Here is a 12,997-nt window from a genome sequence, read left to right as displayed (position 1 = left end):
TCCGGATGCCAAATAAGTGGCCGGCTGGGCCTCTCCCTGGTCCGAATAAGCCTCTTGGGGCAAGAGAAAGGGAGGGGAGAGCATGAATTTATGTAAGGAAAGACCCACCCGATGAAGTTTAAAGATCACCCTCATGCAGTTTCCAAGTCAAGCCAGGAGAGGGCACAGAAAACTTCTGCCTGATGGTCTCATAAGGAAGAGGAACTTCAGGAAATGGACAGAGCACTCCTTCACTCTTCCATCCGGCGACAGGCAGAGTCATTTAGTCGCCCTGATTTCAATCAGACCACAATTTTTTAAAAACGATTTTATTTATTTAGAGAGAGCACAAGTGTAGGGGAGGGGCAGACGCAGAGGGAGAGAGAACCTCCAGCCGACTCTGCGGTGAGGACACAGCTGGTCTTGGGGCTGGATCTCATAATCCCAAGACCATGACCTGAACTGAAATCAAGAGTTGGACGCTCAACCAACTGAGCCACCCAGGCGTCCAAGCCCACAATTTTATTACACAGTAAGCTAGCTTCCTGTGATCTTTGCACCATTTAATTCTTTCTTAAAGAAAATGTTGAGATTTCTTCAATCCCGAGCCAGTTTTCCCCTGAGTTTCTTTTAGATGGCAGTCCTCTTTGCCTCCCTCAGGAAGTCAGCTGCTTCTGAGTAGCTCTCCTTCGCCTGCAGAGCGGAGGCTGGAGGAGCTAACCTCTCCTGACTTCTGGTGATGACGCATAGCTAAAAGCACATGGTCAATCCAGTCCTTGGTGGGAATGGCATTAGATAAATGCAGGGGCCGATTATTAACTGTAAACTATATACTCTGGGTAATAGATCTGACTCGTTACAAGTGAAACTGAATACTCAGTAATCGAGGACCAAAGCAACTGTAGCTAAAAACCAAGGTTCCAGACTGACACAAAGCTCAGGGACACGTGGGGAAATGCTGTTTAGACAAAGCCATCTGTAAGCCAACTCATCCTGGGCAATTCAAACCAAGAAAACATCGTTATACATGCTTGGAGGATAAGGACCAATTCTTGAAGTACAGAGAAAGTTCTCATACAATAAAGCAGGTATGATACAATGTTTCCTGCAGTATCATAAAGTCAATGGGATGATAAAGTATTTGTTCTGTTTCATTATGACTTACTCTTCCATCCTAGTTTCTTTCTATATTCAACACTTGATGTATTTTACTTCATTTGTCTTTTCAACTATCCTATAAATAAAACATTAATACTTGATAAGGAAACTGGAGTGTTAAGACAGTAATGTCAATGTATCTTGCAAGGCCACTTCCTCCCCAGGATCCAGGATGAGAGATGGTCTTACCTGTTAAAGGTTTCAGTCAGAGTGGTAGGAAGGGAGTAAGTCTCATCATTTATTGGACAGTTAAGAGAATTTTTGACATCCTTCCTATAGCTGCTATCAAAATTGTTTCAGAGTTCCACTCTTGACACTTAAGATCCACACTTCAAATACTCACTTCATTACTCAAACTTGGTCTCTGGAACAATAGCCAACAGCTATATAATTTGTCTTAGCTCAGAGTTCAAAGACCAGAACGAGAACAGAATTCAGACCTTCTGCTTTCTAATCGAATATCCTGTTCACTGCCTTGTGGATGGGTCAAATCGACCTTTTTTCTCTTGGTGTCACCCTTGACTTGATTTTCTCTTTTAAATTTTGATCTTCCTTTTAAAATCTTTATTTTCTTCTGATTACAAAAGTGATACATGTGTATTGTACAAAGTGACAGTCCATTGTTGTATACCCCCACCTAATCAAGGTTGTATTTCAATGCATAGAAGGCTTTTGAAAAAAATCAAAACTCGGTTTAGCTTATATAAAGTGGTTGGCAACTTTTTCACCTTAAAATGCCTTGGAAATAGACAAACCATAAGAGACTCTTAATCTCACAAAACAGAGGGTTGTCAGGGGGAGGGTGGGAGGGAGAGGGTGGTGGGGTTATGGATATTGGGGGAGGTTATGTGCTATGGTGAGTGCTGTGAAGTGTGTAAACCTGGTGATTCACAGACCTGTACCCCTAGGGCTAATAATACATTATATGTTTATTCAAGGGGAGTTTTTTTTTTTTATTTATTTGACAGATAGAGATCACAAGTAGGCAGAGAGGCAGGCAGAGAGAGAGGAGGAAGCAGGCTCCCCGCTGAGCAGAGAGCCCGATTCGGGGCTTGATCCCAGAACCCTGAGATCATGACCTGAGCTGAAGGCAGAGGCTTAACCCACTGAGCCACCCAGGTGCCCCTTATAGGTTTATTTTAAAAATGCCTTGGAAATCTTCAAGATAAGCTTTTTTAAAAACTGATTTAGGGGTACCTGGGTGGCTCAGTGAGTTTAGCACATGACTCTTGACTTCAGCTCAGGTCATAATCTCAGGGTCATGAGATTGAGCCCTGAGTCTGGCTCTGCCCTCAGGGGAAGTCTGCTTCTCTCCTTTTCCCTCTCCTTCTGCCCCTCCCCCTGCTTGCAAACATGAGTGCTCACACACTCTCTCTCTCTAAAATAATCCTTAAAAAAATAAAATGTTTTTAAAAAAATGCTTTGTTTAGGTGTAATTTATTTACCATAAAATTCACCTATTTTTAAGTGTACAATCCAATGACTTTTTGTAAGCTTGTGAAACCATCACCACAACCCAGTTTTAGAACATATTCCTCATACCTAAAGTTTCCTCATGCCTGCAAATAAACTTTTTTAAAAGGTGCATTTTTGTGGATAATTACAGTCATGAATAAAAAGTCCCAGAAATTTCCATTCTGCCTAGCTTTCACTTGCTGCTGGCGGGCAAGAAGAAAATTGCAAAAGCCCATCAACAAATGTTGGAAGAAAACACCATAAGCTGACCGACAGCTGTTTGCTCAAAATAGTTTATTCAAGCACTCCAGCTTCCACTGAGTGTCAGCCAAGTAGAGGCTGTTGGTTAAGTCTGTAGGGATAGGAAGATAGATAATATCGGTCTTCTTCTGGAATAAATTGATTGTGAGCCCAACAGTATGCAACCTAAGAGTTTCAAGATTCAATAGTTTTTTTTGTTTTGTTTTAAAGATTTTATTTATTTATTTGACAAAGATCACAAGTAGGCAGAGAGGCAGGCAGAGGAGGGGGTGGGAAGCAGGCTCCCACTGAGCAGAGAGCCCAACTCGGGGCTTGACCCCAGGGCCCTGAGATCATGACCTGAGCTGAAGACAGAGGCTTAACCCACTGAGCCACCCAGGCACCCCAAGATTCAAATGTTTTGAGACACAAACGTTTTCCAGATGGGTGTGATATTTGGACTTCAACTTCCAGAAGTCATGATAAAGAAACAGCAACCAGATTTCCTTTCCCACCTAAAACAGCCAACAAAGGACAAAAAATATGAAACAATGGCTTTCAATACACTGGACATAAAGCCACAATGGATAAAAATCCCCAATAAAGGACAATAAACAGGGTGAGCCCTAATACTTGCCGTGGTTTACTACCTTGAGCTTACAGGCTACAGTGCAAGGAAGGAAAGCTGAGGCAGAGCTCAGTGGAGTCCCTGAGTTGTGAAGACAGAGTCCAGAGTGATCAAGGTGGCTAGAGTTTACAGGACAGAGTATCAGAGAGAACACACACAGGGAGAGAGAGAACCCCAGAGACCTATAGAGGGCCCTATTCTGCTATTTACCAAGTCCTGGATAAGGCATTCAAGTAAGAAAACTACCTGAGCCTGGGAAAAAGAACCACTTGAAAGGATTAGAGAGAAAGGTGCTTCATGCACCCGCCAGGCTGGGCGTGGTGCCTAGTCCCACTAGCCAGATTAGAAAAGCTCATAATTTATGGGGCATTGGGAAGAACGTTCATAAAGGTGTTGCATCAGGGGGAATAAGGAGCCCTACAGCTGGCACGGCTGTGGCCCTAACAAATCTTAAAAGCAAGACCCCAAAGAACCAAACTATTTCCAAGTAACTTACGGCACCTCAGAACCAAGTTCCAGATTTACAGAAGCACAAAAATATCCGGCACTAAAACGAGGTAAAAGTCACAATATCTGGCATCCCCTCATAAAATTACCAGGCAATTCTGCCTTCCGCTCGGGCTCTCTGCTCAGTAGGGAGCCTGCCTCTCTGCCTGCTTGTGATCTCTGTCAAATAAATAAATAAAATCTAAGTAAATAAATAAATAAAATACTCTTCCTTTAAAAAAAATAAAATTACCAGGCGAGTAGAGAGACACGTAAATGGGACCCAGGAGGACACAAACCAACCAGTACGAACGGACCCGGAAGTGACACAGATGGGAGAATTAGCAAAGACATTAAAACGATTATTATAACTGTATTCTCTATCTTTAAAATATTGAGTAGCGTCATGGGAAATACAGAAAAGATTACAGTTAAACTTTTAGAACCGAGCCACATACAATTTCCAAGCCCACCACAAGTATCTGCACTGAAAATGCTGAACAGCTTGACTGCCACTGTTATTAGAAATCTCAAAGACAAAGCCTTTAAAAGAAAGGCAAATGTATAAACTTTTCTTTTTATAAAAAGTAATTTCTACACCCAGTGTGGGGCTGGAAGTCAGGACCCACCCGAGATCAAGAGTTGCTTGCTCCCCGCGACCGAGCTAGTCAGGGGCCCCACAAACTTTTCTTAAATAAGTATTTGGCTCTTTTGCGATTTTTTTTTTTTCTTTTTAATGGAAATCTGTTATCCTCCGGTCTACCACTATTCAAGGCACCATCTTTTCGGTCAAGACGCATTAGCAGTGCACAGAGTCCACCGCCCATTTCCTTTCTCTGGTCCAGGACAAGCCTAAGCCCCGACAGAGGCCACCCACGCCTGGGACTTCACCAGGCACCAGTTTCTCCCAACGCCATTGCCTCAAGCACACCTCCGCCCCAGCTGGAGGCTGAGCCGGTTCTCCCGAGCGGAGCAGGCCGAGGCGGGGAGCCTGCGAGAGGACCGGGCTTAGCCCGCGCGGCCCTGCAGCCCCTCGGCCGCCCGCTCGGGCCCAGAGGACCGCGGACGCCGGGATGCCCGGGCTGGAGCCCCGAAGGGCGCACGGGACTGGACACCGCCAGCCGGCCTTCCGCCACACAGAGGGCGGAAGCCGCGAAACGCCCCCGCAGCCTGCAGCACTTCCAAAAGTCCGGACCCGCCTGCGGCGTCCGCCGTTACCTCCGTGCTAAATCCAGGTCGCGAGAGCTGGGCGGGGGTCGCCTAGCAACCAGGAGCCCCAGAGTGCGGACGCCAGGCATTGGCCTGGCTGCGTCACGTGACGACGCCCCCGCTCCCTGGAAGGTTACGCTACCGTCACGTGATACGGCGCAGGCGCGTTTCCGCCCGGCTGTGGGACAGCGGTGGTGGTGCGGCCAGAGCACTGTTTACCTGGGGTTTCGGCTGGGGCCTCAGATGGGGTGGTCAGAGGGTGACCAAAGGGGCAGCTGGGGCCTTTCCGCACTAGTGACAGTGAAGTGATAAAACGGTTCCAGAGGCGGTCGTGAGGCTTGTCTGGTCGTGCAGGAGCCTTTCCTGAAAATAAGACTTGGTCAGATGCTGAAGTCTGCCTCCTGCGGGCACAGAAAAAGTTGTGTGAAATTTGTGATATTTAATAAGGGGTGAAATTTAGGGATATTAAGGTTATTATATTCATTATCCATTATTTAAGGCTGTCATACTCAGCACTGGCTAGAAGAGAGATCCTGCATCTCGGGTAAGAGGCATCACTTCGGGAGTCGAGGGTAGAGTCTCTCCGAGATAGTTATTGGAAAGGTACAAGGCCACTGTGAGTTCAGAGAATTGAGCAGCTTCTCAGAGCCTAGTTACCTCCATGTCAGTTCATAAATCCTAGGTCCCCGCGCGCAGGCCAGGGTTCGGGGGATCCCGCGACAAGCCTGTGAGCCCTGACCGAAAAAAATGTCCCATATGAAAGGGATTTGAGGGGCGCCTGGGTGGCTCAGTGGGTTAAAGCCTCTGCCTTCAGCTCGGGTCATGGTCCCAGGATCCTGGGATCGAGCCCCGCATCGGGCTCTCTGCTCGGAGGGGAGCCTGCTTCCTCCTCTCTCTCTGCCTGCCTCTCTGCCCACTTGTGATCTCTGTCAAATAAATAAATAAAGCCTTAAAAAGAAAAAAGAAAGAAAGGGGTTTGAGATAATTGGGATGGCCCAGCTCTTTTTTAAAAACTGCCAGGAGGCTGCTGGCAATACTGTTCTTTCCTTCTAATAAATTTCACACTAGCCCGCAAAGGAGTTTAAAATACTATGTATACTCTGGAATATTGACACCTACACACCTGTGGCCATCCTTGATTCCTCTTTCTTTCCACACCTTGTGTTCAGTGCGTCAGCAAGTCATGTAGATTCTGCCTTCAAAATGAATTCAGAATCTGACAGCTTCTCACTACCTGCACCCTGGTCAGATTCCCCAAGGTCTGTAACGTGGGTTATTGCTTGTTCTATCGCTGGTTCTAACTAGCCCACCAACACCTTCCTCTGCAAGTCAGCCAAAGTGACTTTGTTTTTCTTTTCGGTAAGTTCTGCACCCAACCTGGGTCTTGAACTCAAAACACGAAGATTAACAGTCACATGCTCCGAGGGCCCTGCCAACCAGGTGCCCCAGCCAAAGTGATCTATTGACACACGCGTTACATCATGTCACTTCTCTGCTCAAAATTCTCCAGTGGCTTCCTATTTCAGTCAGTGAAAGCCAAGTCCTTAGGATCACTTGCCACATAATCTGGTCCCATGGGTTCCTATCTACTGTCCTCCTCATTCACTGATTTCCAGAAATGCTGTTCTTCATTCTCTTTCTGGAACAAGGCAGGTATAGTTCCATATTTAGGTCTATGGACCTGCTATTACCTGTGCTGAGTATTCGTGGATGTCCACATGATTTACTCCTTTGTTCTGCTTCATCCTGCTCAGATGTCACCTTATAAGACAGACTTTTTCTGACCACCCTCCGTGAAGTAACAACCACTGCATGCCCAAATTCCTCACCCTTCTCCCAACACTCCCTGTCATCTGCTTGTTCTTTTCCCCTCTCAAGCATTTATCACCCCCTGACAAATTTTGTATGTTCTCGGTGACCCCCTTACTAGAATGTAAGCTCTTACTAGAACGTAAGCTCCGTGTGGATAGGCTTTTTGTCTTGTTCCCTGTTGTGCCTAGAACAATATCTGGCATTCAGTAGATGTTAAGAATGGTTGAAGAAATTAATGAATGGTCTATGTCTAATATGGTTCTATTCCTGATTATGGCGGGTAGATCAAAGTTGTTCCAAGAGGCTAAAAGACTTTGAACATATCCCTGCTATTGTAATGATTCTCACATTGGCAGTGCCCAATGAGAATGTTTTGTTTCCACTTTATATCTTAAAAGCTGGCTCTGTACTCTCAGCCATGATACCTGAGATTTCTCCACAACTATGATGTGGTGTTCCAAGAAGAAAGACACACGTTTTTCATGGGGAAAAAAAAAAACAAACAAACAGGAGCTTCCTGAAGGGAAAAAATAGGAAAGCAATTTAACTATCAAGGTGGGTATTAAACCAGGTATATCAAGGGTAGATCAATAAAATCCTGGTCAGATGTCAACAAAATAGTGAACTAGGCTTGTGTCAATCCAGAGGTTCTTGGGAAAATTTGCCTTCCCTACCAAAAATCTCTGCTGAAGCCTAGAAATCTGTAGCTGATGATTGATACCTTTATCCCTATTAAAATGCAACTACCTAAAGAGAGACCAGACAGAGTTTCAGCAGTCATTAGTACCTTAGTGTGAGTTGGTCCAGCTCCTTTCTTGAGAGCAGGTTTTAAAAAGGCAAGTGAAGAAAGTAGGACCCATGAGAATGAAGAGGAACAGGTGGAGAGAAAGGGAGCCAAAGAAGGAGCATCACGTTGAGTTTGCCAAGGACAAAGTTTGGCCTGTTTTGTACTTTTGCCCGGGCTGACTCTGGTAATCAAAGTACATTTTGATCTCTAGCTACAAACTTCTGAGTAGGCAAATTATGGTGCTTGAAATTACAACCATAATTACCTGCGATATTTTGATAACCCAATGAGTACACGGTACACTGGAAATGAAGAGGAAGAATTGACCTAGAATTTAGTGGAACTGAAATGCTACCAGACTTTAGGAACGATAAGCAGGAAAGGGAAGAGGCATTGCATTATATATCTGCACATGATCCTGGCCTCAGAAATAGGAAACCAAATGAGAAGAGTTTTTGTGTTAAGGTAAAATGAGTAAAATGGAGCACTGTCTGCTATCAGTTGACATGCCAGGAACAGCACGGTAGGAGAGACTTCTTTGAGCAACCACAAACTGATGATAAGGGGGAAATTCAAAGAACAATATCTACCTGCTTAAAAAAAAAAAAGAAAAATGAGTACTTAGAGTGGGGATTTAGTCCCTGTTATAGGAGGTTTTTTTTTTTTTTTTAGATTTTATTTATTCATTTTTGCATGCGTGAGAGAGAGAGTGAGCATGAGAAGGGCAGGGAGGAGCAGAGGGAGAAGCAGATTCCCTGCTGAGCAGGGAGCCCAATGTGGGACTCGATTCCAGGACCCTGGGATCACGACCCAAGCCAAAGGCAGACACCTAACTAACTGAACCACCCAGGCACCCACCAACTGTAGGAGTTTTAAAAATCAAATAGGGTAAATGCCTTTACCCATCTGTTCTTCCTAGTAGAGAAGAATTAGGCAAGAACCTAGAAGTAGGCAGAAACTTTGCTGGTGGTGACCATATGGTGTTGAAAGGGTTTTGGAACACAACCAGGTGTCTTCAAGTGTAGTGTGCCAGCAGAATGCTGGTGCTCTAAAGGTTGAAAATAGATGTTTTTTGTTCTTAAAGGTTGGGTTTTTTGTTTTGTTTTGTTTTTGTTTTGTTTTGTTTTTTTACAACTTGGAGAACCTGCTATTCACTAGCTGTGTGAACCTGGGCAAGTTGGTTAAAATTCCCACACCTCAATTTCCTTATCCTTGAAATGGGAATGAATACAAATACAGGATTCCCCTTCCATCCAAAAGTTTGGTTTATGAAACTTCAGTTTTACGAAAGACCTACATTAGTACTTGTTTTCACTAACCAACAGAAATCTAAGGAGGATCTTCGGTTTGAAAATGGTAGTCACTTCTTTGTTTTGCACCATTTCAATTTACAAAAGGTTTCGTAGGAACCATCTACTTTCAGAGAGCAAGGGAAACCTGTAGTTCCTATCTCTGTGGGCTTTTAGAAGCATGAAATGAGGACTTACATGTAGCCATATAAAGTAGTGGTTAAGATTGTGGACTTGTGGGGTCACTGGCTGGCTTATCGAGAAGAGCATGCGACCCTCCATCTCTGAGTTCGAGCTCCACGGTGGGTGTACAGATTACTTAAATAAATAAGTAAACTTAAAAAAAAAAAAGTGTGGACTCAAGTCAGATTGCCTGGTTTGAATCCTAGAATGACCATTTGCTACTTGTATGTTGGAGATGCAAAGTCTACCTCATAGAGTGATGAGAGAAGTGAGAGTCCACACTCTGAACCAGATCTCAAGAAGCATTTGAGCGGAGTCCAAAAGGGGTAAGGCCCATACCTTGACATAAGAGTTGTATATGAAAAAACTATAGCCGGGGCGCCTGGGTGGCTCAGTGGGTTAAAGCCTCTGCCTTCGGCTCAGGTCATGGTCCCAGGGTCCTGGGATCCAGCCCAGCATTGGGCTCTCTGCACAGCGGGGAGCCTGCTCCCGCCCCCACCTGCCTCTCTGCCTACTTGTAATCTCTCTCTCTCTGTGTCCAATAAATAAATAAAATCTTTTTAAAAAATTATTTATTTGTTTGAGGGAACACGTGTGGAGGGAGAGCGAGAAGCAGGATCCCTGCTGAGCAGGGAGCCTGACATGGGGCTCGATCTCAGGACCCGGAGACTATAACCTGAGCCGAAGGCAGACACTTAACCGACTGAGCCGCCCAGGCACCCTTCTCTCTTATCACTTTTTTTTTTTCATTTGTGTAAGTAATGTCTGCAAATGACCTATCTGATAAAGGGTTAGTATCCAAAATATATAAAGGACTGATACAGCTCAACACCCAAAAAACAAATAACCTAATTAAAAAATGAGCAGAAGGCAAGTCTCCAAAGAAGACATACACATGGCCAATAAGACACATGAAAAGAGGCTCAACATCACTCATCATTGAGGAATTGCAAATCAAAGCTACAATGAGATACAACCTCATATTTGTCAGAATGGCTGGAAGCAAAAACCCAAGAAACAAGGGTTAGCAAGGATGTGGAGGAAAAGGAAACTTCTTGCACTGTTGGTGGGAATGCAAACTGGTGCAGCCACTGTGGAAAATGGTGAGGAGGTTTCTCAAAAAGAAAATAGAACAACCCTACAATCCAGTAATCACACACCTGGGTGTTTACCTCCAAAATACAAAAACACTAATTCAAAGGGCTACATGCCCCCTGTGTTTGTTGCACCTGGGTGGCACAGTCGGTTAAGCATCTAACTCTTGGTTTCAGCTCAGGTCATGATCGCAGGTCATGATCTCCTGGGATTAAGCCCCATGTTGGGCTCCACAGTCAGTGGGAAATCTGCTTGAGATTCTCTCCCACTTCCGCCCCTCCTGCTTATGCTCTCTTTCTCTCTCTCAAATATATAAAATCTTAAAAAAAAAAAAAACCATAACAACCAAACTATGGAAGCAGCCCACGTGTCCATTGATAGATGAATGGATAAAGAAGATGTGGTAGGTATGTGTGTGTGTGTGTGTGTGTGTGCGCACGCGTGTACATATACATATACTTGTGTGTATACATATATATGTTTATATATATATAAAGAGAGACTGTATTCAGTGTACCATTTATTGTTGCTTTGTAACAAACCACCTCAAACTTAATCAAGCAAAATAATCATTGTATTATGCTCACAGATTTGTGGGTCGGGGATTCAAAAAGAGTACAGTGGAGATGGCCCCATGGCATCTGAGACCTCTGCTGGAAAGACCCACATGGTGGAGACGGCTCAATGTCTGGGGTTGAAACCAACTGCAAGTGTCTTTGGTGGTGTTCCTAGGAATTGACTTTGATCTCAGCTGGGTTGTTGCCTGGAATATCCACACATGTTCTCTCCATGTGGTTTGGGTTTCCTCACAGCATGGTTGCTGGGTTCTAAGACCAAGTGTTCCCAGAAAACCAGGCAGGAGCTATTTGCCATTTATAACCTAGCCTCAGAAGGCACACAATGACATTTATACCAGAGTCAGTCAGCCATGATTCAAATGGGGGAACATACACCCCATCTCTTAATAGGAGGAATGTTACGGTCACATTGTAAGAACATGTAAGATGGGAGATATTATCGTCGCCATCTTTGGAAAATAAAATCTGTCACACCTGGGCACCTGAGCACCACTAGAAAAAAGATGTAACACAGAAAAATTAATCAAACCTCAGTTTGATCCTTGACACCACCTGACAATTCTACATCATTTCTCTGTTCAACTTGCTTCAATTTGCAATGGATATTTCAAATATCCTCTGTCAAAGGTCTATGTAGATAGTAGCAGACTATTTAGGTCTCACCTAACACATGTTCCAAAAACCTTTTTCTCCTGTCCATGTCCTTTAAAGAGGTGAAAGACACTAAACACCTACTTTCCTACCCTTGCTTGCATCTGTGTGGCATAATGGTGGCCAGTGAGGTGTAACAGAAACTTGCTGCAGGACTTCTGGCCAAGTTCTTGCCTTAAACAAGAAAATGCTGCATGGGGTGGAGGCCGCCAGCCATATCATGACCCTCCAGGAAAGGCCAAAATATTTACAGAAATAGAGGCCCCAATATTACTGAGTCACTGAACAGATGCAGTTTTCTACCTCCTGGCTTCCTATCCTGTGAGAAAAATAAACCTTTATTTGCTTAAATCGCTGATAGGCGTTCTGCAGCTGATACAACCACTCTTCTCCACCCCCCTGCCCCTGCAGTTTTTCTCTTTATTCTCCACAGATGAACTTCCATCCTTCACAGAGGGAAGTCTTCCGATGGTCATTGACATTCTTGCCACCAAACCTACCTACTTAACCTGCATCCACAGCCATCCTGTTTCTATCTTCCCTCCTGTTACAACAGAAGAGGGGTCCCTACTCCACAGATGGGGAATTGGGCGGTGTTAAGTAGGGAGATGCCACTGTTGGATCGGTTTTTGTGACCTTACCCTCATGTTCTGGGCCTCTATCCAGTCATCAGCCATGTGGCCATCAACAGGCCATTAAAGTAGCAAATACTTTATCGAGTAGATTCTGAGCTGTGCCCAATAAAGGCTCTGCAGTAGGCGCTGGGGGCGATGCTAGGTGTAGGAAGGAGACAGTCCCGAGTAGAGAGAAAACTTTGCCAGACAGGGGAATGGAGCCTTGGAGGAACCAAAGGTCCCAGTGTGGCTGGGTGGGCAGAGTGCAGGAAGGACTCAGTAGGCAGGTCTGGAGAAGAAGGCAGGGACCAGAGTAAGCTCGGTTCTGTACACTAGACAGGGTCATGATTTCGGTTTTAACTCTAAATCATTGGGACAGGAAGTGAATAATCTTTCTAAGCCTCAATTTCTACTTGGTAAAATACATTTTAGAACTCTCTGCTTAGTGGCGTGAGAGTTCCACAAGGGCAAAGAAAGACCTGTGTTTTTACCCATTTTTGTATCCACCTGGTCGGCGCTTAATAAATGTCTCATTTGGGTGAATGAGATCGCGGACTCCACCACCGACCTCAACTCTTTAAAAATCACTCTTCGATTTCCCTCATTCCCTTCCTTCCCGCCCCTTTTCTCGCCCTTCCTTTCCCTAGCTTCCCAAGCCTTCCCTTCCCTCCAATCCTCTCCTAGCTTCCCGCTTCCTCTTCCCGGCCCGCCCCTTCTCTGCGTCGCGAAGGCAGAGAGGGCGAGGCGGGCTTTACGGCAGCCGCGTTGCGGCGGGGCGGGGCGCCGGCGGCTGGCGCGCTTGGCGGCAGCGGTGGGAGGCAGGCCGGCAAACA

Source organism: Lutra lutra, chromosome 4 (assembly GCF_902655055.1).
Source record: "Lutra lutra chromosome 4, mLutLut1.2, whole genome shotgun sequence".
Lineage (NCBI taxonomy): Eukaryota > Metazoa > Chordata > Mammalia > Carnivora > Mustelidae > Lutra > Lutra lutra.
The sequence above is the reverse complement of the archived record's forward strand: the minus strand, read 5'-3'. Positions refer to the sequence as shown.